Source organism: Anopheles moucheti, chromosome 2, assembly GCF_943734755.1.
Source record: "Anopheles moucheti chromosome 2, idAnoMoucSN_F20_07, whole genome shotgun sequence".
Taxonomy (NCBI): domain Eukaryota; kingdom Metazoa; phylum Arthropoda; class Insecta; order Diptera; family Culicidae; genus Anopheles; species Anopheles moucheti.
Window position 1 is genome coordinate 27512867 of NC_069140.1, and position 24189 is coordinate 27537055.

Below are 24189 nucleotides of genomic sequence, written 5' to 3' on the forward strand. Positions count from 1 at the left end.
AAATGGCGGACAAGATGGCGGACACAAGATGGCGGCCAAGATGGCGGACACAAGATGGCGGACAAGATGGCGGCCAAGATGGCGGCCAAGATGGCGGACAAGATGGAGGACACAAGATGGCGGACAAGATGGCGAACACAAAATGGCGGACACAAGATGGCGGACAACATGGCGGACAAGATGGCGGACAAGATGGCGGACAAGATGGCGGACACAAGATGGCGGACAATATGGCGGCCAAGATGGCGGACAAGATGGCGGACAAGATGGCGGCCAAGATGGCGGACACAAGATGGCGGACAAGATGGCAGGCACAAGATGGCGGCCAAGATGGCGGACAAGATGGCGGCCAAGATGGCGGACAAGATGGTGGACAAGATGACGGACACAAAATGGCGGACAAGATGGCGGGAACAAGATGGCAGACTAGATCGCGGACAAGATGGCGGACACAAGATGGCGGCCAAGATGGCGGACAAGATGGCGGACACAAGATGGCGGACAAGATGGCGGGAACAAGATGGCAGACTAGATCGCGGACAAGATGGCGGACAAAAGATGGCGGACAAGATGGCGGCCAAGATGGCGGACAAGATGGCGGACACAAGATGGCGGACAAGATGGCGGACAAGATGGCGGACAAGATGGCGGACACAAGATGGCGGCCAAGATGGCGGACAAGATGGCGGACAAGATGGCGGACAAAATGGCGTACAAGATGGCGGCCAAGATGGCGGACAAGATGGCGGACAAGATGGCAGACAAGACGGCGGACACAAGATCGCGGACAAGATGGCGGACAAAATGGCGGACAAGATGGCGGACACAAGATGGCGGCCAAGATGGCGGACACAAGATGGCGGACAAGATGGCGGCCAAGATGGCGGCCAAGATGGCGGACTAGATGGAGGACACAAGATGGCGGACAAGATGGCGGACAAGATGGCGAACACAAGATGGCGGACACAAGATGGCGGACAACATGGCGGACAAGATGGCGGACAAGATGGCGGACACAAGATGGCGGACAATATGGCGGCCAAGATGGCGGACAAGATGGCGGACAAGATGGCGGCCAAGATGGCGGACAATATGGCGAACAAGATGGCGGCCAAGATGGCGGACACAAGATGGCGGACAAGATGGCGGACAAGATGGCGGACAAGATGGCGGACAATATGGCGGCCAAGATGGCGGACAAGATGGCGGACAAGATGGCGGACAAGATGGCGGACAAGATGGCGGACAAGATGGCGGACAAGATGGCGGACAAGATGGCGGACAAGATGGCGGACAAGATGGCGGACAAGATGGCGGACAATATGGCGGACAAGATGGCGGCCAAGATGGCGGACACAAGATGGCGGACAAGATGGCGGACAAGATGGCGGACAAGATGGCGGACAATATGGCGGCCAAGATGGCGGACAAGATGGCGGACAAGATGGCGGACAAGATGGCGGACAATATGGCGGACAAGATGGCGGCCAAGATGGCGGACACAAGATGGCGGACAACATGGCGGCCAAGATGGCGGACCAGATGGCGGACAACATGGCGGACAAGATGGCGGCCAAGATGGCGGACAACATGGCGGCCAAGATGGCGGACAAGATGGCGGCCAAGATGGCGGACAAGATGGCGGACAAGATGGCGGACAAGATGGCGGACAATATGGCGGCCAAGATGGCGGACAAGATGGCGGCCAAGATGGCGGACAATATGGCGGCCAAGATGGCGGACAAGATGGCGGCCAAGATGGCGGACACAAGATGGCGGACAAGATGGCGGACAAGATGGCGGACAAGATGGCGGACAATATGGCGGCCAAGATGGCGGACAAGATGGCGGACAAGATGGCGGACAAGATGGCGGACAAGATGGCGGACAAGATGGCGGACAAGATGGCGGACAAGATGGCGGACAAGATGGCGGACAATATGGCGGACAAGATGGCGGCCAAGATGGCGGACACAAGATGGCGGACAAGATGGCGGACAAGATGGCGGACAAGATGGCGGACAATATGGCGGCCAAGATGGCGGACAAGATGGCGGACAAGATGGCGGACAAGATGGCGGACAATATGGCGGACAAGATGGCGGCCAAGATGGCGGACAAGATGGCGGACAAGATGGCGGACACAAGTTGGCGGACAAGATGGCGGACAAGATGGCGGCCAAGATGGCGGCCAAGATGGCGGCCAAGATGGCGGACAAGATGGCGGACAATATGGCGGCCAAGATGGCGGACAAGATGGCGGACAAGATGGCGGACAATATGGCGGCCAAGATGGCGGACAAGATGGCGGTCAAGATGGCGGACAAGATGGCGGACAATATGGCGGCCAAGATGGCGGACAAGATGGCGGCCAAGATGGCGGACAATATGGCGGCCAAGATGGCGGACAAGATGGCGGCCAAGATGGCGGACACAAGATGGCGGACAAGATGGCGGACAAGATGGCGGACAATATGGCGGCCAAGATGGCGGACAAGATGGCGGACAAGATGGCGGACAAGATGGCGGACAAGATGGCGGACAATATGGCGGCCAAGATGGCGGACACAAGATGGCGGACAAGATGGCGGACAAGATGGCGGACAAGATGGCGGACAATATGGCGGCCAAGATGGCGGACAAGATGGCGGACAAGATGGCGGACAAGATGGCGGACAAGATGGCGGACAAGATGGCGGACAAGATGGCGGACAAGATGGCGGACAATATGGCGGACAAGATGGCGGCCAAGATGGCGGACACAAGATGGCGGACAAGATGGCGGACAAGATGGCGGACAAGATGGCGGACAATATGGCGGCCAAGATGGCGGACAAGATGGCGGACAAGATGGCGGACAAGATGGCGGACAATATGGCGGCCAAGATGGCGGACAAGATGGCGGCCAAGATGGCGGACACAAGATGGCGGACAAGATGGCGGACAATATGGCGGACAAGATGGCGGACAAGATGGCGGACAAGATGGCGGACAAGATGGCGGACAAGATGGCGGACAAGATGGCGGACAAGATGGCGGACAAGATGGCGGACAATATGGCGGACAAGATGGCGGCCAAGATGGCGGACACAAGATGGCGGACAAGATGGCGGACAAGATGGCGGTCAAGATGGCGGACAAGATGGCGGACAATATGGCGGCCAAGATGGCGGACAAGATGGCGGCCAAGATGGCGGACAATATGGCGGCCAAGATGGCGGACAAGATGGCGGCCAAGATGGCGGACACAAGATGGCGGACAAGATGGCGGACAAGATGGCGGCCAAGATGGCGGACACAAGATGGCGGACAAGATGGCGGACAAGATGGCGGACAAGATGGCGGACAATATGGCGGCCAAGATGGCGGACAAGATGGCGGACAAGATGGCGGACAAGATGGCGGACAAGATGGCGGACAAGATGGCGGACAAGATGGCGGACAAGATGGCGGACAAGATGGCGGACAATATGGCGGACAAGATGGCGGCCAAGATGGCGGACACAAGATGGCGGACAAGATGGCGGACAAGATGGCGGACAAGATGGCGGACAATATGGCGGCCAAGATGGCGGACAAGATGGCGGACAAGATGGCGGACAAGATGGCGGACAATATGGCGGACAAGATGGCGGCCAAGATGGCGGACACAAGATGGCGGACACAAGATGGCGGACAAGATGGCGGACAAGATGGCGGCCAAGATGGCGGACAAGATGGCGACCAAGATGGCGGACACAAGATGGCGGACACAAGATGGCGGACAAGATGGCGGCCAAGATGGCGGCCAAGATGGCGGCCAAGATGGCGGACAATATGGCGGCCAAGATGGCGGACAAGATGGCGGCCAAGATGGCGGTCAAGATGGCGGACAAGATGGCGGACAATATGGCGGCCAAGATGGCGGACAAGATGGCGGTCAAGATGGCGGACAAGATGGCGGACAATATGGCGGCCAAGATGGCGGACAAGATGGCGGCCAAGATGGCGGACAATATGGCGGCCAAGATGGCGGACAAGATGGCGGCCAAGATGGCGGACACAAGATGGCGGACAAGATGGCGGACAAGATGGCGGACAAGATGGCGGACAATATGGCGGCCAAGATGGCGGACAAGATGGCGGACAAGATGGCGGACAAGATGGCGGACAAGATGGCGGACAAGATGGCGGACAATATGGCGGACAAGATGGCGGCCAAGATGGCGGACACAAGATGGCGGACAAGATGGCGGACAAGATGGCGGACAAGATGGCGGACAATATGGCGGCCAAGATGGCGGACAAGATGGCGGACAAGATGGCGGACAAGATGGCGGACAATATGGCGGCCAAGATGGCGGACAAGATGGCGGCCAAGATGGCGGACACAAGATGGCGGACAAGATGGCGGACAAGATGGCGGACAATATGGCGGCCAAGATGGCGGACAAGATGGCGGTCAAGATGGCGGACAAGATGGCGGACAATATGGCGGCCAAGATGGCGGACAAGATGGCGGCCAAGATGGCGGACAATATGGCGGCCAAGATGGCGGACAAGATGGCGGCCAAGATGGCGGACACAAGATGGCGGACAAGATGGCGGCCAAGATGGCGGACACAAGATGGCGGACAAGATGGCGGACAAGATGGCGGACAAGATGGCGGACAATATGGCGGCCAAGATGGCGGACAAGATGGCGGACAAGATGGCGGACAAGATGGCGGACAAGATGGCGGACAAGATGGCGGACAAGATGGCGGACAAGATGGCGGACAAGATGGCGGACAAGATGGCGGACAAGATGGCGGCCAAGATGGCGGACACAAGATGGCGGACAAGATGGCGGACAAGATGGCGGACAAGATGGCGGACAATATGGCGGCCAAGATGGCGGACAAGATGGCGGACAAGATGGCGGACAAGATGGCGGACAAGATGGCGGACAATATGGCGGCCAAGATGGCGGACACAAGATGGCGGACAAGATGGCGGCCAAGATGGCGGACACAAGATGGCGGCCAAGATGGCGGACAAGATGGCGGCCAAGATGGCGGACAATATGGCGGCCAAGATGGCGGACAAGATGGCGGCCAAGATGGCGGACACAAGATGGCGGACAAGATGGCGGACAAGATGGCGGACAAGATGGCGGACAATATGGCGGCCAAGATGGCGGACAAGATGGCGGACAAGATGGCGGACAAGATGGCGGACAAGATGGCGGACAAGATGGCGGACAAGATGGCGGACAAGATGGCGGACAAGATGGCGGACAATATGGCGGACAAGATGGCGGCCAAGATGGCGGACACAAGATGGCGGACAAGATGGCGGACAAGATGGCGGACAAGATGGCGGACAATATGGCGGCCAAGATGGCGGACAAGATGGCGGACAAGATGGCGGACAAGATGGCGGACAATATGGCGGACAAGATGGCGGCCAAGATGGCGGACAAGATGGCGGACAAGATGGCGGACACAAGTTGGCGGACAAGATGGCGGACAAGATGGCGGCCAAGATGGCGGCCAAGATGGCGGCCAAGATGGCGGACAAGATGGCGGCCAAGATGGCGGTCAAGATGGCGGACAAGATGGCGGACAATATGGCGGCCAAGATGGCGGACAAGATGGCGGACAAGATGGCGGACAATATGGCGGCCAAGATGGCGGACAAGATGGCGGTCAAGCTGGCGGACAAGATGGCGGACAATATGGCGGCCAAGATGGCGGACAAGATGGCGGCCAAGATGGCGGACAATATGGCGGCCAAGATGGCGGACAAGATGGCGGCCAAGATGGCGGACACAAGATGGCGGACAAGATGGCGGACAAGATGGCGGACAAGATGGCGGACAATATGGCGGCCAAGATGGCGGACAAGATGGCGGACAAGATGGCGGACAAGATGGCGGACAAGATGGCGGACAATATGGCGGCCAAGATGGCGGACACAAGATGGCGGACAAGATGGCGGACAAGATGGCGGACAAGATGGCGGACAATATGGCGGCCAAGATGGCGGACAAGATGGCGGACAAGATGGCGGCCAAGATGGCGGCCAAGATGGCGGCCAAGATGGCGGACAAGATGGCGGCCAAGATGGCGGTCAAGATGGCGGACAAGATGGCGGACAATATGGCGGCCAAGATGGCGGACAAGATGGCGGACAAGATGGCGGACAATATGGCGGCCAAGATGGCGGACAAGATGGCGGTCAAGATGGCGGACAAGATGGCGGACAATATGGCGGCCAAGATGGCGGACAAGATGGCGGCCAAGATGGCGGACAATATGGCGGCCAAGATGGCGGACAAGATGGCGGCCAAGATGGCGGACACAAGATGGCGGACAAGATGGCGGACAAGATGGCGGACAAGATGGCGGACAATATGGCGGCCAAGATGGCGGACAAGATGGCGGACAAGATGGCGGACAAGATGGCGGACAAGATGGCGGACAATATGGCGGCCAAGATGGCGGACACAAGATGGCGGACAAGATGGCGGACAAGATGGCGGACAAGATGGCGGACAATATGGCGGCCAAGATGGCGGACAAGATGGCGGACAAGATGGCGGACAAGATGGCGGACAAGATGGCGGACAAGATGGCGGACAAGATGGCGGACAAGATGGCGGACAATATGGCGGACAAGATGGCGGCCAAGATGGCGGACACAAGATGGCGGACAAGATGGCGGACAAGATGGCGGACAAGATGGCGGACAATATGGCGGCCAAGATGGCGGACAAGATGGCGGACAAGATGGCGGACAATATGGCGGCCAAGATGGCGGACAAGATGGCGGCCAAGATGGCGGACACAAGATGGCGGACAAGATGGCGGACAAGATGGCGGACAATATGGCGGCCAAGATGGCGGACAAGATGGCGGTCAAGATGGCGGACAAGATGGCGGACAATATGGCGGCCAAGATGGCGGACAAGATGGCGGCCAAGATGGCGGACAATATGGCGGCCAAGATGGCGGACAAGATGGCGGCCAAGATGGCGGACACAAGATGGCGGACAAGATGGCGGCCAAGATGGCGGACACAAGATGGCGGACAAGATGGCGGACAAGATGGCGGACAAGATGGCGGACAATATGGCGGCCAAGATGGCGGACAAGATGGCGGACAAGATGGCGGACAAGATGGCGGACAATATGGCGGACAAGATGGCGGCCAAGATGGCGGACACAAGATGGCGGACAAGATGGCGGACAAGATGGCGGACAAGATGGCGGACAATATGGCGGCCAAGATGGCGGACAAGATGGCGGACAAGATGGCGGACAAGATGGCGGACAATATGGCGGCCAAGATGGCGGACAAGATGGCGGACAATATGGCGGCCAAGATGGCGGACAAGATGGCGGACACAAGATGGCGGACACAAGATGGCGGACAAGATGGCGGCCAAGATGGCGGCCAAGATGGCGGCCAAGATGGCGGACAAGATGGCGGACAAGATGGCGGACAAGATGGCGGACACAAGATGGCGGACACAAGATGGCGGACAAGATGGCGGCCAAGATGGCGGCCAAGATGGCGGCCAAGATGGCGGACAATATGGCGGCCAAGATGGCGGACAAGATGGCGGCCAAGATGGCGGTCAAGATGGCGGACAAGATGGCGGACAATATGGCGGCCAAGATGGCGGACAAGATGGCGGTCAAGATGGCGGACAAGATGGCGGACAATATGGCGGCCAAGATGGCGGACAAGATGGCGGCCAAGATGGCGGACAATATGGCGGCCAAGATGGCGGACAAGATGGCGGCCAAGATGGCGGACACAAGATGGCGGACAAGATGGCGGACAAGATGGCGGACAAGATGGCGGACAATATGGCGGCCAAGATGGCGGACAAGATGGCGGACAAGATGGCGGACAAGATGGCGGACAAGATGGCGGACAAGATGGCGGACAATATGGCGGACAAGATGGCGGCCAAGATGGCGGACACAAGATGGCGGACAAGATGGCGGACAAGATGGCGGACAAGATGGCGGACAATATGGCGGCCAAGATGGCGGACAAGATGGCGGACAAGATGGCGGACAAGATGGCGGACAATATGGCGGCCAAGATGGCGGACAAGATGGCGGCCAAGATGGCGGACACAAGATGGCGGACAAGATGGCGGACAAGATGGCGGACAATATGGCGGCCAAGATGGCGGACAAGATGGCGGTCAAGATGGCGGACAAGATGGCGGACAATATGGCGGCCAAGATGGCGGACAAGATGGCGGCCAAGATGGCGGACAATATGGCGGCCAAGATGGCGGACAAGATGGCGGCCAAGATGGCGGACACAAGATGGCGGACAAGATGGCGGCCAAGATGGCGGACACAAGATGGCGGACAAGATGGCGGACAAGATGGCGGACAAGATGGCGGACAATATGGCGGCCAAGATGGCGGACAAGATGGCGGACAAGATGGCGGACAAGATGGCGGACAAGATGGCGGACAAGATGGCGGACAAGATGGCGGACAAGATGGCGGACAAGATGGCGGACAATATGGCGGACAAGATGGCGGCCAAGATGGCGGACACAAGATGGCGGACAAGATGGCGGACAAGATGGCGGACAAGATGGCGGACAATATGGCGGCCAAGATGGCGGACAAGATGGCGGACAAGATGGCGGACAAGATGGCGGACAATATGGCGGACAAGATGGCGGCCAAGATGGCGGACACAAGATGGCGGACAAGATGGCGGACAAGATGGCGGACAAGATGGCGGACAATATGGCGGCCAAGATGGCGGACAAGATGGCGGACAAGATGGCGGACAAGATGGCGGACAATATGGCGGCCAAGATGGCGGACAAGATGGCGGACAATATGGCGGCCAAGATGGCGGACAAGATGGCGGACACAAGATGGCGGACACAAGATGGCGGACAAGATGGCGGCCAAGATGGCGGCCAAGATGGCGGCCAAGATGGCGGACAAGATGGCGGACAAGATGGCGGACAAGATGGCGGACACAAGATGGCGGACACAAGATGGCGGACAAGATGGCGGCCAAGATGGCGGCCAAGATGGCGGCCAAGATGGCGGACAATATGGCGGCCAAGATGGCGGACAAGATGGCGGCCAAGATGGCGGTCAAGATGGCGGACAAGATGGCGGACAATATGGCGGCCAAGATGGCGGACAAGATGGCGGTCAAGATGGCGGACAAGATGGCGGACAATATGGCGGCCAAGATGGCGGACAAGATGGCGGCCAAGATGGCGGACAATATGGCGGCCAAGATGGCGGACAAGATGGCGGCCAAGATGGCGGACACAAGATGGCGGACAAGATGGCGGACAAGATGGCGGACAAGATGGCGGACAATATGGCGGCCAAGATGGCGGACAAGATGGCGGACAAGATGGCGGACAAGATGGCGGACAAGATGGCGGACAAGATGGCGGACAAGATGGCGGACAAGATGGCGGACAATATGGCGGCCAAGATGGCGGACAAGATGGCGGACAAGATGGCGGACAAGATGGCGGACAAGATGGCGGACAAGATGGCGGACAAGATGGCGGACAAGATGGCGGACAAGATGGCGGACAATATGGCGGACAAGATGGCGGCCAAGATGGCGGACACAAGATGGCGGACAAGATGGCGGACAAGATGGCGGACAAGATGGCGGACAATATGGCGGCCAAGATGGCGGACAAGATGGCGGACAAGATGGCGGACAAGATGGCGGACAATATGGCGGACAAGATGGCGGCCAAGATGGCGGACACAAGATGGCGGACAAGATGGCGGACAAGATGGCGGACAAGATGGCGGACAATATGGCGGCCAAGATGGCGGACAAGATGGCGGACAAGATGGCGGACAAGATGGCGGACAATATGGCGGCCAAGATGGCGGACAAGATGGCGGACGATATGGCGGCCAAGATGGCGGACAAGATGGCGGACACAAGATGGCGGACACAAGATGGCGGACAAGATGGCGGCCAAGATGGCGGCCAAGATGGCGGCCAAGATGGCGGACAAGATGGCGGACAAGATGGCGGACAAGATGGCGGACACAAGATGGCGGACACAAGATGGCGGACAAGATGGCGGCCAAGATGGCGGCCAAGATGGCGGCCAAGATGGCGGACAATATGGCGGCCAAGATGGCGGACAAGATGGCGGCCAAGATGGCGGTCAAGATGGCGGACAAGATGGCGGACAATATGGCGGCCAAGATGGCGGACAAGATGGCGGTCAAGATGGCGGACAAGATGGCGGACAATATGGCGGCCAAGATGGCGGACAAGATGGCGGCCAAGATGGCGGACAATATGGCGGCCAAGATGGCGGACAAGATGGCGGCCAAGATGGCGGACACAAGATGGCGGACAAGATGGCGGACAAGATGGCGGACAAGATGGCGGACAATATGGCGGCCAAGATGGCGGACAAGATGGCGGACAAGATGGCGGACAAGATGGCGGACAAGATGGCGGACAAGATGGCGGACAATATGGCGGACAAGATGGCGGCCAAGATGGCGGACACAAGATGGCGGACAAGATGGCGGACAAGATGGCGGACAAGATGGCGGACAATATGGCGGCCAAGATGGCGGACAAGATGGCGGACAAGATGGCGGACAAGATGGCGGACAATATGGCGGCCAAGATGGCGGACAAGATGGCGGCCAAGATGGCGGACACAAGATGGCGGACAAGATGGCGGACAAGATGGCGGACAATATGGCGGCCAAGATGGCGGACAAGATGGCGGTCAAGATGGCGGACAAGATGGCGGACAATATGGCGGCCAAGATGGCGGACAAGATGGCGGCCAAGATGGCGGACAATATGGCGGCCAAGATGGCGGACAAGATGGCGGCCAAGATGGCGGACACAAGATGGCGGACAAGATGGCGGACAAGATGGCGGACAAGATGGCGGACAATATGGCGGCCAAGATGGCGGACAAGATGGCGGACAAGATGGCGGACAAGATGGCGGACAAGATGGCGGACAAGATGGCGGACAAGATGGCGGACAAGATGGCGGACAAGATGGCGGACAATATGGCGGACAAGATGGCGGCCAAGATGGCGGACACAAGATGGCGGACAAGATGGCGGACAAGATGGCGGACAAGATGGCGGACAATATGGCGGCCAAGATGGCGGACAAGATGGCGGACAAGATGGCGGACAAGATGGCGGACAATATGGCGGACAAGATGGCGGCCAAGATGGCGGACAAGATGGCGGACAAGATGGCGGACACAAGTTGGCGGACAAGATGGCGGACAAGATGGCGGCCAAGATGGCGGCCAAGATGGCGGCCAAGATGGCGGACAAGATGGCGGCCAAGATGGCGGTCAAGATGGCGGACAAGATGGCGGACAATATGGCGGCCAAGATGGCGGACAAGATGGCGGCCAAGATGGCGGACACAAGATGGCGGACAAGATGGCGGCCAAGATGGCGGACAAGATGGCGGCCAAGATGGCGGCCAAGATGGCGGACAATATGGCGGCCAAGATGGCGGACAACATGGCGGCCAAGATGGCGGACAAGATGGCGGACAAGATGGCGGACAAGATGACGGACAAGATGGCGGACACAAGATGGCGGACAAGATGGCGGACAAGATGGCGGACAAGATGGCGGACAATATGGCGGCCAAGATGGCGGACAAGATGGCGGACAAGATGGCGGACAAGATGGCGGACAAGATGGCGGACAATATGGCGGCCAAGATGGCGGACAATATGGCGGACAAGATGGCGGACAAGATGGCGGACAATATGGCGGCCAAGATGGCGGACAAGATGGCGGCCAAGATGGCGGACACAAGATGGCGGACAAGATGGCGGACAAGATGGCGGACAATATGGCGGCCAAGATGGCGGACAAGATGGCGGTCAAGATGGCGGACAATATGGCGGCCAAGATGGCGGACAAGATGGCGGCCAAGATGGCGGACAATATGGCGGCCAAGATGGCGGACAAGATGGCGGCCAAGATGGCGGACACAAGATGGCGGACAAGATGGCGGACAAGATGGCGGACAAGATGGCGGACAATATGGCGGCCAAGATGGCGGACAAGATGGCGGACAAGATGGCGGACAAGATGGCGGACAAGATGGCGGACAAGATGGCGGACAAGATGGCGGACAAGATGGCGGACAAGATGGCGGACAAGATGGCGGACAATATGGCGGACAAGATGGCGGCCAAGATGGCGGACACAAGATGGCGGACAAGATGGCGGACAAGATGGCGGACAAGATGGCGGACAATATGGCGGCCAAGATGGCGGACAAGATGGCGGACAATATGGCGGACAAGATGGCGGCCAAGATGGCGGACACAAGATGGCGGACAAGATGGCGGACAAGATGGCGGACAAGATGGCGGACAATATGGCGGCCAAGATGGCGGACAAGATGGCGGACAAGATGGCGGACAAGATGGCGGACAATATGGCGGCCAAGATGGCGGACAAGATGGCGGCCAAGATGGCGGACACAAGATGGCGGACAAGATGGCGGACAAGATGGCGGACAATATGGCGGCCAAGATGGCGGACAAGATGGCGGCCAAGATGGCGGACAAGATGGCGGACAATATGGCGGCCAAGATGGCGGACAATATGGCGGCCAAGATGGCGGACAAGATGGCGGCCAAGATGGCGGACACAAGATGGCGGACAAGATGGCGGACAAGATGGCGGACAAGATGGCGGACAATATGGCGGCCAAGATGGCGGACAAGATGGCGGACAAGATGGCGGACAAGATGGCGGACAAGATGGCGGACAAGATGGCGGACAATATGGCGGACAAGATGGCGGCCAAGATGGCGGACACAAGATGGCGGACAAGATGGCGGACAAGATGGCGGACAAGATGGCGGACAAGACGGCGGACACAAGATGGCGGACAAGATGGCGGACAAGATGGCGGACAAGATGGCGGACAATATGGCGGCCAAGATGGCGGACAAGATGGCGGACAAGATGGCGGACACAAGATGGCGGACACAAGATGGCGGACAAGATGGCGGCCAAGATGGCGGCCAAGATGGCGGCCAAGATGGCGGACAATATGGCGGCCAAGATGGCGGACAAGATGGCGGCCAAGATGGCGGTCAAGATGGCGGACAAGATGGCGGACAATATGGCGGCCAAGATGGCGGACAAGATGGCGGTCAAGATGGCGGACAAGATGGCGGACAATATGGCGGCCAAGATGGCGGACAAGATGGCGGCCAAGATGGCGGACAATATGGCGGCCAAGATGGCGGACAAGATGGCGGCCAAGATGGCGGACACAAGATGGCGGACAAGATGGCGGACAAGATGGCGGACAAGATGGCGGACAATATGGCGGCCAAGATGGCGGACAAGATGGCGGACAAGATGGCGGACAAGATGGCGGACAAGATGGCGGACAAGATGGCGGACAATATGGCGGACAAGATGGCGGCCAAGATGGCGGACACAAGATGGCGGACAAGATGGCGGACAAGATGGCGGACAAGATGGCGGACAATATGGCGGCCAAGATGGCGGACAAGATGGCGGACAAGATGGCGGACAAGATGGCGGACAATATGGCGGCCAAGATGGCGGACAAGATGGCGGCCAAGATGGCGGACACAAGATGGCGGACAAGATGGCGGACAAGATGGCGGACAATATGGCGGCCAAGATGGCGGACAAGATGGCGGTCAAGATGGCGGACAAGATGGCGGACAATATGGCGGCCAAGATGGCGGACAAGATGGCGGCCAAGATGGCGGACAATATGGCGGCCAAGATGGCGGACAAGATGGCGGCCAAGATGGCGGACACAAGATGGCGGACAAGATGGCGGACAAGATGGCGGACAAGATGGCGGACAATATGGCGGCCAAGATGGCGGACAAGATGGCGGACAAGATGGCGGACAAGATGGCGGACAAGATGGCGGACAAGATGGCGGACAAGATGGCGGACAAGATGGCGGACAAGATGGCGGACAATATGGCGGACAAGATGGCGGCCAAGATGGCGGACACAAGATGGCGGACAAGATGGCGGACAAGATGGCGGACAAGATGGCGGACAATATGGCGGCCAAGATGGCGGACAAGATGGCGGACAAGATGGCGGACAAGATGGCGGACAATATGGCGGACAAGATGGCGGCCAAGATGGCGGACAAGATGGCGGCCAAGATGGCGGTCAAGATGGCGGACAAGATGGCGGACAATATGGCGGCCAAGATGGCGGACAACATGGCGGCCAAGATGGCGGACAAGATGGCGGACAAGATGGCGGACAAGATGACGGACAAGATGGCGGACACAAGATGGCGGACAAGATGGCGGCCAAGATGGCGGCCAAGATGGCGGACAAGATGGCGGCCAAGATGGCGGTCAAGATGGCGGACAAGATGGCGGACAATATGGCGGCCAAGATGGCGGACAAGATGGCGGCCAAGATGGCGGACACAAGATGGCGGACAAGATGGCGGCCAAGATGGCGGACAAGATGGCGGCCAAGATGGCGGCCAAGATGGCGGCCAAGATGGCGGTCAAGATGGCGGACAAGATGGCGGCCAAGATGGCGGTCAAGATGGCGGACAAGATGGCGGACAATATGGCGGCCAAGATGGCGGACAAGATGGCGGTCAAGATGGCGGACAAGATGGCGGACAATATGGCGGCCAAGATGGCGGACAAGATGGCGGCCAAGATGGCGGACAAGATGGCGGACAAGATGGCGGACAAGATGGCGGACAAGATGGCGGACAATATGGCGGCCAAGATGGCGGACAAGATGGCGGCCAAGATGGCGGACACAAGATGGCGGACAAGATGGCGGACAATATGGCGGACAAGATGGCGGACAAGATGGCGGCCAAGATGGCGGACAAGATGGCGGACAATATGGCGGACAATATGGCGGCCAAGATGGCGGACAAGATGGCGGACAAGATGGCGGACAAGATGGCGGACAAGATGGCGGACAAGATGGCGGACAATATGGCGGCCAAGATGGCGGACAAGATGGCGGTCAAGATGGCGGACAAGATGGCGGACAATATGGCGGCCAAGATGGCGGCCAAGATGGCGGACAAGATGGCGGACAATATGGCGGCCAAGATGGCGGTCAAGATGGCGGACAAGATGGCGGACACAAGATAGCGGACAAGATGGCGGACAAGATGGCGGACAAGATGGCGGACAATATGGCGGCCAAGATGGCGGACAAGATGGCGGACAAGATGGCGGACAAGATGGCGGACAAGATGGCGGACAATATGGCGGCCAAGATGGCGGACACAAGATGGCGGACAAGATGGCGGACAAGATGGCGGACAAGATGGCGGACAATATGGCGGCCAAGATGGCGGACAAGATGGCGGACAAGATGGCGGACAAGATGGCGGACAAGATGGCGGACAAGATGGCGGACAAGATGGCGGACAAGATGGCGGACAATATGGCGGACAAGATGGCGGCCAAGATGGCGGACACAAGATGGCGGACAAGATGGCGGACAAGATGGCGGACAAGATGGCGGACAATATGGCGGCCAAGATGGCGGACAAGATGGCGGACAAGATGGCGGACAAGATGGCGGACAATATGGCGGCCAAGATGGCGGACAAGATGGCGGCCAAGATGGCGGACACAAGATGGCGGACAAGATGGCGGACAATATGGCGGACAAGATGGCGGACAAGATGGCGGACAAGATGGCGGACAAGATGGCGGACAAGATGGCGGACAAGATGGCGGACAAGATGGCGGACAATATGGCGGACAAGATGGCGGCCAAGATGGCGGACACAAGATGGCGGACAAGATGGCGGACAAGATGGCGGTCAAGATGGCGGACAAGATGGCGGACAATATGGCGGCCAAGATGGCGGACAAGATGGCGGCCAAGATGGCGGACAATATGGCGGCCAAGATGGCGGACAAGATGGCGGCCAAGATGGCGGACACAAGATGGCGGACAAGATGGCGGACAAGATGGCGGCCAAGATGGCGGACACAAGATGGCGGACAAGATGGCGGACAAGATGGCGGACAAGATGGCGGACAATATGGCGGCCAAGATGGCGGACAAGATGGAGGACAAGATGGCGGACAAGATGGCGGACAAGATGGCGGACAAGATGGCGGACAAGATGGCGGACAAGATGGCGGACAAGATGGCGGACAATATGGCGGACAAGATGGCGGCCAAGATGGCGGACACAAGATGGCGGACAAGATGGCGGACAAGATGGCGGACAAGATGGCGGACAATATGGCGGCCAAGATGGCGGACAAGATGGCGGACAAGATGGCGGACAAGATGGCGGACAATATGGCGGACAAGATGGCGGCCAAGATGGCGGACAAGATGGCGGACAAGATGGCGGACACAAGTTGGCGGACAAGATGGCGGACAAGATGGCGGCCAAGATGGCGGCCAAGATGGCGGCCAAGATGGCGGACAAGATGGCGGACAATATGGCGGCCAAGATGGCGGACAAGATGGCGGACAAGATGGCGGACAATATGGCGGCCAAGATGGCGGACAAGATGGCGGTCAAGATGGCGGACAAGATGGCGGACAATATGGCGGCCAAGATGGCGGACAAGATGGCGGCCAAGATGGCGGACAATATGGCGGCCAAGATGGCGGACAAGATGGCGGCCAAGATGGCGGACACAAGATGGCGGACAAGATGGCGGACAAGATGGCGGACAAGATGGCGGACAATATGGCGGCCAAGATGGCGGACAAGATGGCGGACAAGATGGCGGACAAGATGGCGGACAAGATGGCGGACAAGATGGCGGACAAGATGGCGGACAAGATGGCGGACAAGATGGCGGACAATATGGCGGACAAGATGGCGGCCAAGATGGCGGACACAAGATGGCGGACAAGATGGCGGACAAGATGGCGGACAAGATGGCGGACAATATGGCGGCCAAGATGGCGGACAAGATGGCGGACAAGATGGCGGACAAGATGGCGGACAATATGGCGGCCAAGATGGCGGACAAGATGGCGGTCAAGATGGCGGACAAGATGGCGGACAATATGGCGGCCAAGATGGCGGACAAGATGGCGGCCAAGATGGCGGACAATATGGCGGACAATATGGCGGCCAAGATGGCGGACAACATGGCGGCCAAGATGGCGGACAAGATGGCGGACAAGATGGCGGACAAGATGACGGACAAGATGGCGGACACAAGATGGCGGACAATATGGCGGACAAGATGGCGGCCAAGATGGCGGACACAAGATGGCGGACAAGATGGCGGACAAGATGGCGGACAAGATGGCGGACAATATGGCGGCCAAGATGGCGGACAAGATGGCGGACAAGATGGCGGACACAAGATGGCGGACAAGATGGCGGCCAAGATGGCGGACAAGATGGCGGCCAAGATGGCGGCCAAGATGGCGGACAAGATGGCGGCCAAGATGGCGGCCAAGATGGCGGACAAGATGGCGGCCAAGATGGCGGACAATATGGCGGCCAAGATGGCGGACAAGATGGCGGCCAAGATGGCGGACACAAGATGGCGGACAAGATGGCGGACAAGATGGCGGACAAGATGGCGGACAATATGGCGGCCAAGATGGCGGACAAGATGGCGGACAAGATGGCGGACAAGATGGCGGACAAGATGGCGGACAAGATGGCGGACACAAGATGGCGGACACAAGATGGCGGACAAGATGGCGGCCAAGATGGCGGCCAAGATGGCGGCCAAGATGGCGGACAAGATGGCGGACAAGATGGCGGACAATATGGCGGACAATATGGCGGCCAAGATGGCGGACAAGATGGCGGACAAGATGGCGGACAATATGGCGGCCAAGATGGCGGACAAGATGGCGGACAATATGGCGGTCAAGATGGCGGACAAGATGGCGGACAATATGGCGGCCAAGATGGCGGACAAGATGGCGGCCAAGATGGCGGACAAGATGGCGGACAAGATGGCGGACAATATGGCGGACAATATGGCGGCCAAGATGGCGGACAAGATGGCGGACAAGATGGCGGACAAGATGGCGGACAAGATGGCGGACACAAGTTGGCGGACAAGATGGCGGACAAGATGGCGGCCAAGATGGCGGACAAGATGGCGGACAAGATGGCGGACAAGATGGCGGACAAGATGGCGGACAAGATGGCGGACAATATGGCGGACAATATGGCGGACAAGATGGCGGACAAGATGGCGGACACAAGATGGCGGACACAAGATGGCGGCCAAGATGGCGGACACAAGATGGCGGACAAGATGGCGGACAATATGGCGGCCAAGATGGCGGCCAAGATGGCGGCCAAGATGGCGGCCAAGATGGCGGTCAAGATGGCGGACACAAGATGGCGGCCAAGATGGCGGACAAGATGGCGGACACAAGATGGCGGACAAGATGGCGGACAAGATGGCGGACAAGATGGCGGACAAGATGGCGGACACAAGTTGGCGGACAAGATGGCGGCCAAGATGGCGGACAAGATGGCGGCCAAGATGGCGGACAATATGGCGGCCAAGATGGCGGACAAGATGGCGGCCAAGATGGCGGACACAAGATGGCGGACAAGATGGCGGACAAGATGGCGGACAAGATGGCGGACACAAGTTGGCGGACAAGATGGCGGACAAGATGGCGGCCAAGATGGCGGCCAAGATGGCGGCCAAGATGGCGGACAAGATGGCGGACAAGTTGGCGGACAAGATGGCGGACAAGATGGCGGACAAGATGGCGGACAATATGGCGGCCAAGATGGCGGACAAGATGGCGGACAAGATGGCGGACAAGATGGCGGACAAGATGGCGGACAAGATGGCGGACAAGATGGCGGACAAGATGGCGGACAAGATGGCGGACAATATGGCGGACAAGATGGCGGCCAAGATGGCGGACACAAGATGGCGGACAAGATGGCGGACAAGATGGCGGACAATATGGCGGCCAAGATGGCGGACAAGATGGCGGACAAGATGGCGGACAATATGGCGGCCAAGATGGCGGACACAAGATGGCGGCCAAGATGGCGGACAAGATGGCGGACACAAGTTGGCGGACAAGATGGCGGACAAGATGGCGGACAAGATGGCGGACAAGATGGCGGACAATATGGCGGCCAAGATGGCGGACAAGATGGCGGACAAGATGGCGGACACAAGTTGGCGGACAATATGGCGGCCAAGATGGCGGACAAGATGGCGGCCAAGATGGCGGACAATATGGCGGCCAAGATGGCGGACAAGATGGCGGCCAAGATGGCGGACACAAGATGGCGGACAAGATGGCGGACAAGATGGCGGACACAAGATGGCGGACACAAGATGGCGGCCAAGATGGCGGACAAGATGGCGGACAAGATGGCGGCCAAGATGGCGGCCAAGATGGCGGCCAAGATGGCGGACAAGATGGCGGCCAAGATGGCGGCCAAGATGGCGGCCAAGATGGCGGACAAGATGGTGGACAAGATGGCGGACACAAGATGGCGGACAAGATGGCGGACACAAGATGGCGGACAAGATGGCGGCCAAGATGGCGGCCAAGATGGCGGCCAAGATGGCGGACAAGATGGCGGCCAAGATGGCGGTCAAGATGGCGGACAAGATGGCGGACAATATGGCGGCCAAGATGGCGGACACAAGATGGCGGACAAGATGGCGGACACAAGATGGCGGACACAAGATGGCGGACAAGATGGCGGCCAAGATGGCGGACAAGATGGCGGACACAAGATGGCGGACACAATATGGCGGCCAAGATGGCGGACAAGATGGCGGACAAGATGGCGGACAAGATGGCGGACAAGATGGCGGCCAAGATGGCGGCCAAGATGGCGGCCAAGATGGCGGTCAAGATGGCGGACAAGATGGCGGACAATATGGCGGCCAAGATGGCGGACAACATGGCGGTCAAGATGGCGGACAAGATGGCGGACAATATGGCGGCCAAGATGGCGGACAAGATGGCGGCCAAGATGGCGGACAATATGGCGGCCAAGATGGCGGACAAGATGGCGGCCAAGATGGCGGACACAAGATGGTGGACAAGATGGCGGACAATATGGCGGACAAGATGGCGGACAAGATGGCGGACAAGATGGCGGACAAGATGGCGGACAATATGGCGGCCAAGATGGCGGACAAGATGGCGGACAAGATGGCGGACAAGATGGCGGACAAGATGGCGGACAAGATGGCGGACAAGATGGCGGACAAGATGGCGGACAAGATGGCGGACAATATGGCGGACAAGATGGCGGCCAAGATGGCGGACACAAGATGGCGGACAAGATGGCGGACAAGATGGCGGACAATATGGCGGCCAAGATGGCGGACAAGATGGCGGACAAGATGGCGGACAATATGGCGGCCAAGATGGCGGACACAAGATGGCGGCCAAGATGGCGGACAAGATGGCGGACACAAGTTGGCGGACAAGATGGCGGACAAGATGGCGGACAAGATGGCGGACAAGATGGCGGACAATATGGCGGCCAAGATGGCGGACAAGATGGCGGACAAGATGGCGGACAAGATGGCGGACAAGATGGCGGACACAAGATGGCGGACAAGATGGCGGACAAGATGGCGGACAAGATGGCGGACACAAGTTGGCGGACAATATGGCGGCCAAGATGGCGGACAAGATGGCGGCCAAGATGGCGGACAATATGGCGGCCAAGATGGCGGACAAGATGGCGGCCAAGATGGCGGCCAAGATGGCGGTCAAGATGGCGGACAAGATGGCGGACAATATGGCGGACAATATGGCGGCCAAGATGGCGGACAACATGGCGGCCAAGATGGCGGACAAGATGGCGGACAAGATGGCGGACAAGATGGCGGACAAGATGGCGGACAAGATGGCGGACAAGATGGCGGACAATATGGCGGCCAAGATGGCGGACACAAGATGGCGGCCAAGATGGCGGCCAAGATGGCGGCCAAGATGGCGGACAAGATGGCGGCCAAGATGGCGGCCAAGATGGCGGCCAAGATGGCGGTCAAGATGGCGGACAAGATGGCGGACAATTTGGCGGCCAAGATGGCGGACAACATGGCGGTCAAGATGGCGGACAAGATGGCGGACAATATGGCGGCCAAGATGGCGGACAAGATGGCGGCCAAGATGGCGGACAATATGGCGGCCAAGATGGCGGACAAGATGGCGGCCAAGATGGCGGACACAAGATGGCGGACAAGATGGCGGACAAGATGGCGGACAAGATGGCGGACAATATGGCGGCCAAGATGGCGGACAAGATGGCGGACAAGATGGCGGACAAGATGGCGGACAAGATGGCGGACAAGATGGCGGACAATATGGCGGACAAGATGGCGGCCAAGATGGCGGACACAAGATGGCGGACAAGATGGCGGACAAGATGGCGGACAAGATGGCGGTCAAGATGGCGGACAAGATGGCGGACAATATGGCGGCCAAGATGGCGGACAAGATGGCGGCCAAGATGGCGGACAAGATGGCGGACAAGATGGCGGACAAGATGGCGGACAAGATGGCGGACAAGATGGCGGACAAGATGGCGGACAAGATGGCGGACACAAGTTGGCGGACAAGATGGCGGACAAGATGGCGGACAAGATGGCGGACACAAGATGGCGGCCAAGATGGCGGACAAGATGGCGGACAAGATGGCGGACACAAGTTGGCGGACAAGATGGCGGACAAGATGGCGGACAAGATGGCGGACACAAGATGGCGGCCAAGATGGCGGACAAGATGGTGGACAAGATGGCGGACACAAGATGGCGGACAAGATGGCGGACACAAGATGGCGGACAAGATGGCGGCCAAGATGGCGGCCAAGATGGCGGCCAAGATGGCGGACAAGATGGCGGCCAAGATGGCGGTCAAGATGGCGGACAAGATGGCGGACAATATGGCGGCCAAGATGGCGGACAAGATGGCGGCCAAGATGGCGGACACAAGATGGCGGACAAGATGGCGGCCAAGATGGCGGACAAGATGGCGGCCAAGATGGCGGCCAAGATGGCGGCCAAGATGGCGGTCAAGATGGCGGACAAGATGGCGGACAATATGGCGGCCAAGATGGCGGACAACATGGCGGCCAAGATGGCGGACAAGATGGCGGACAAGATGGCGGACAAGATGACGGACAAGATGGCGGACACAAGATGGCGGACAAGATGGCGGACACAAGATGGCGGACAAGATGGCGGCCAAGATGGCGGACAAGATGGCGGACAAGATGGCGGACACAAGATGGCGGACAAGATGGCGGACAAGATGGCGGACAAGATGGCGGACAAGATGGCGGACACAAGTTGGCGGACAAGATGGCGGACAAGATGGCGGACAAGATGGCGGCCAAGATGGCGGACACAAGATGGCGGACAAGATGGCGGACAAGATGGCGGACACAAGATGGCGGACAAGATGGCGGACAAGATGGCGGACAAGATGGCGGACAAGATGGCGGACACAAGTTGGCGGACAAGATGGCGGACAAGATGGCGGACAAGATGGCGGACACAAGATGGCGGCCAAGATGGCGGACAAGATGGTGGACAAGATGGCGGACACAAGATGGCGGACAAGATGGCGGACACAAGATGGCGGACAAGATGACGGACAAGATGGCGGACAAGATGGCGGACACAAGATGGCGGACAAGATGGCGGACAAGATGGCGGACAAGATGGCGGACAAGATGGCGGACACAAGTTGGCGGACAAGATGGCGGACAAGATGGCGGACAAGATGGCGGACACAAGATGGCGGCCAAGATGGCGGACAAGATGGTGGACAAGATGGCGGACACAAGATGGCGGACAAGATGGCGGACACAAGATGGCGGACAAGATGGCGGCCAAGATGGCGGCCAAGATGGCGGCCAAGATGGCGGACAAGATGGCGGCCAAGATGGCGGTCAAGATGGCGGACAAGATGGCGGACAATATGGCGGCCAAGATGGCGGACAAGATGGCGGCCAAGATGGCGGACACAAGATGGCGGACAAGATGGCGGCCAAGATGGCGGACAAGATGGCGGCCAAGATGGCGGCCAAGATGGCGGCCAAGATGGCGGTCAAGATGGCGGACAAGATGGCGGACAATATGGCGGCCAAGATGGCGGACAACATGGCGGCCAAGATGGCGGACAAGATGGCGGACAAGATGGCGGACAAGATGACGGACAAGATGGCGGACACAAGATGGCGGACAAGATGGCGGACAAGATGGCGGACAAGATGGCGGACAAGATGGCGGACACAAGATGGCGGCCAAGATGGCGGACAAGATGGCGGCCAAGATGGCGGACAAGATGGCGGACAAGATGGCGGACAAGATGACGGACAAGATGGCGGACACAAGATGGCGGACAAGATGGCGGACACAAGATGGCGGACAAGATGGCGGCCAAGATGGCGGACAAGATGGCGGACAAGATGGCGGACACAAGATGGCGGACAAGATGGCGGACAAGATGGCGGACAAGATGGCGGACAAGATGGCGGACAATATGGCGGCCAAGATGGCGGACACAAGATGGCGGACAAGATGGCGGACAAGATGGCGGCCAAGATGGCGGACAAGATGGCGGACAAGATGGCGGACAAGATGACGGACAAGATGGCGGACACAAGATGGCGGACAAGATGGCGGACAAGATGGCGGACAAGATGGCGGACAAGATGGCGGACAAGATGGCGGACACAAGATGGCGGACAAGATGGCGGCCAAGATGGCGGCCAAGATGGCGGCCAAGATGGCGGACAAGATGGCGGCCAAGATGGCGGTCAAGATGGCGGACAAGATGGCGGACAATATGGCGGCCAAGATGGCGGACAAGATGGCGGCCAAGATGGCGGACAAGATGGCGGACAAGATGGCGGACAAGATGACGGACAAGATGGCGGACAAGATGGCGGACAAGATGGCGGACACAAGATGGCGGACAAGATGGCGGCCAAGATGGCGGACAAGATGGCGGACAAGATGGCGGACACAAGATGGCGGACAAGATGGCGGACAAGATGGCGGACAAGATGGCGGACAAGATGGCGGACACAAGTTGGCGGACAAGATGGCGGACAAGATGGCGGACAAGATGGCGGACACAAGATGGCGGCCAAGATGGCGGACAAGATGGCGGACAAGATGGCGGACACAAGTTGGCGGACAAGATG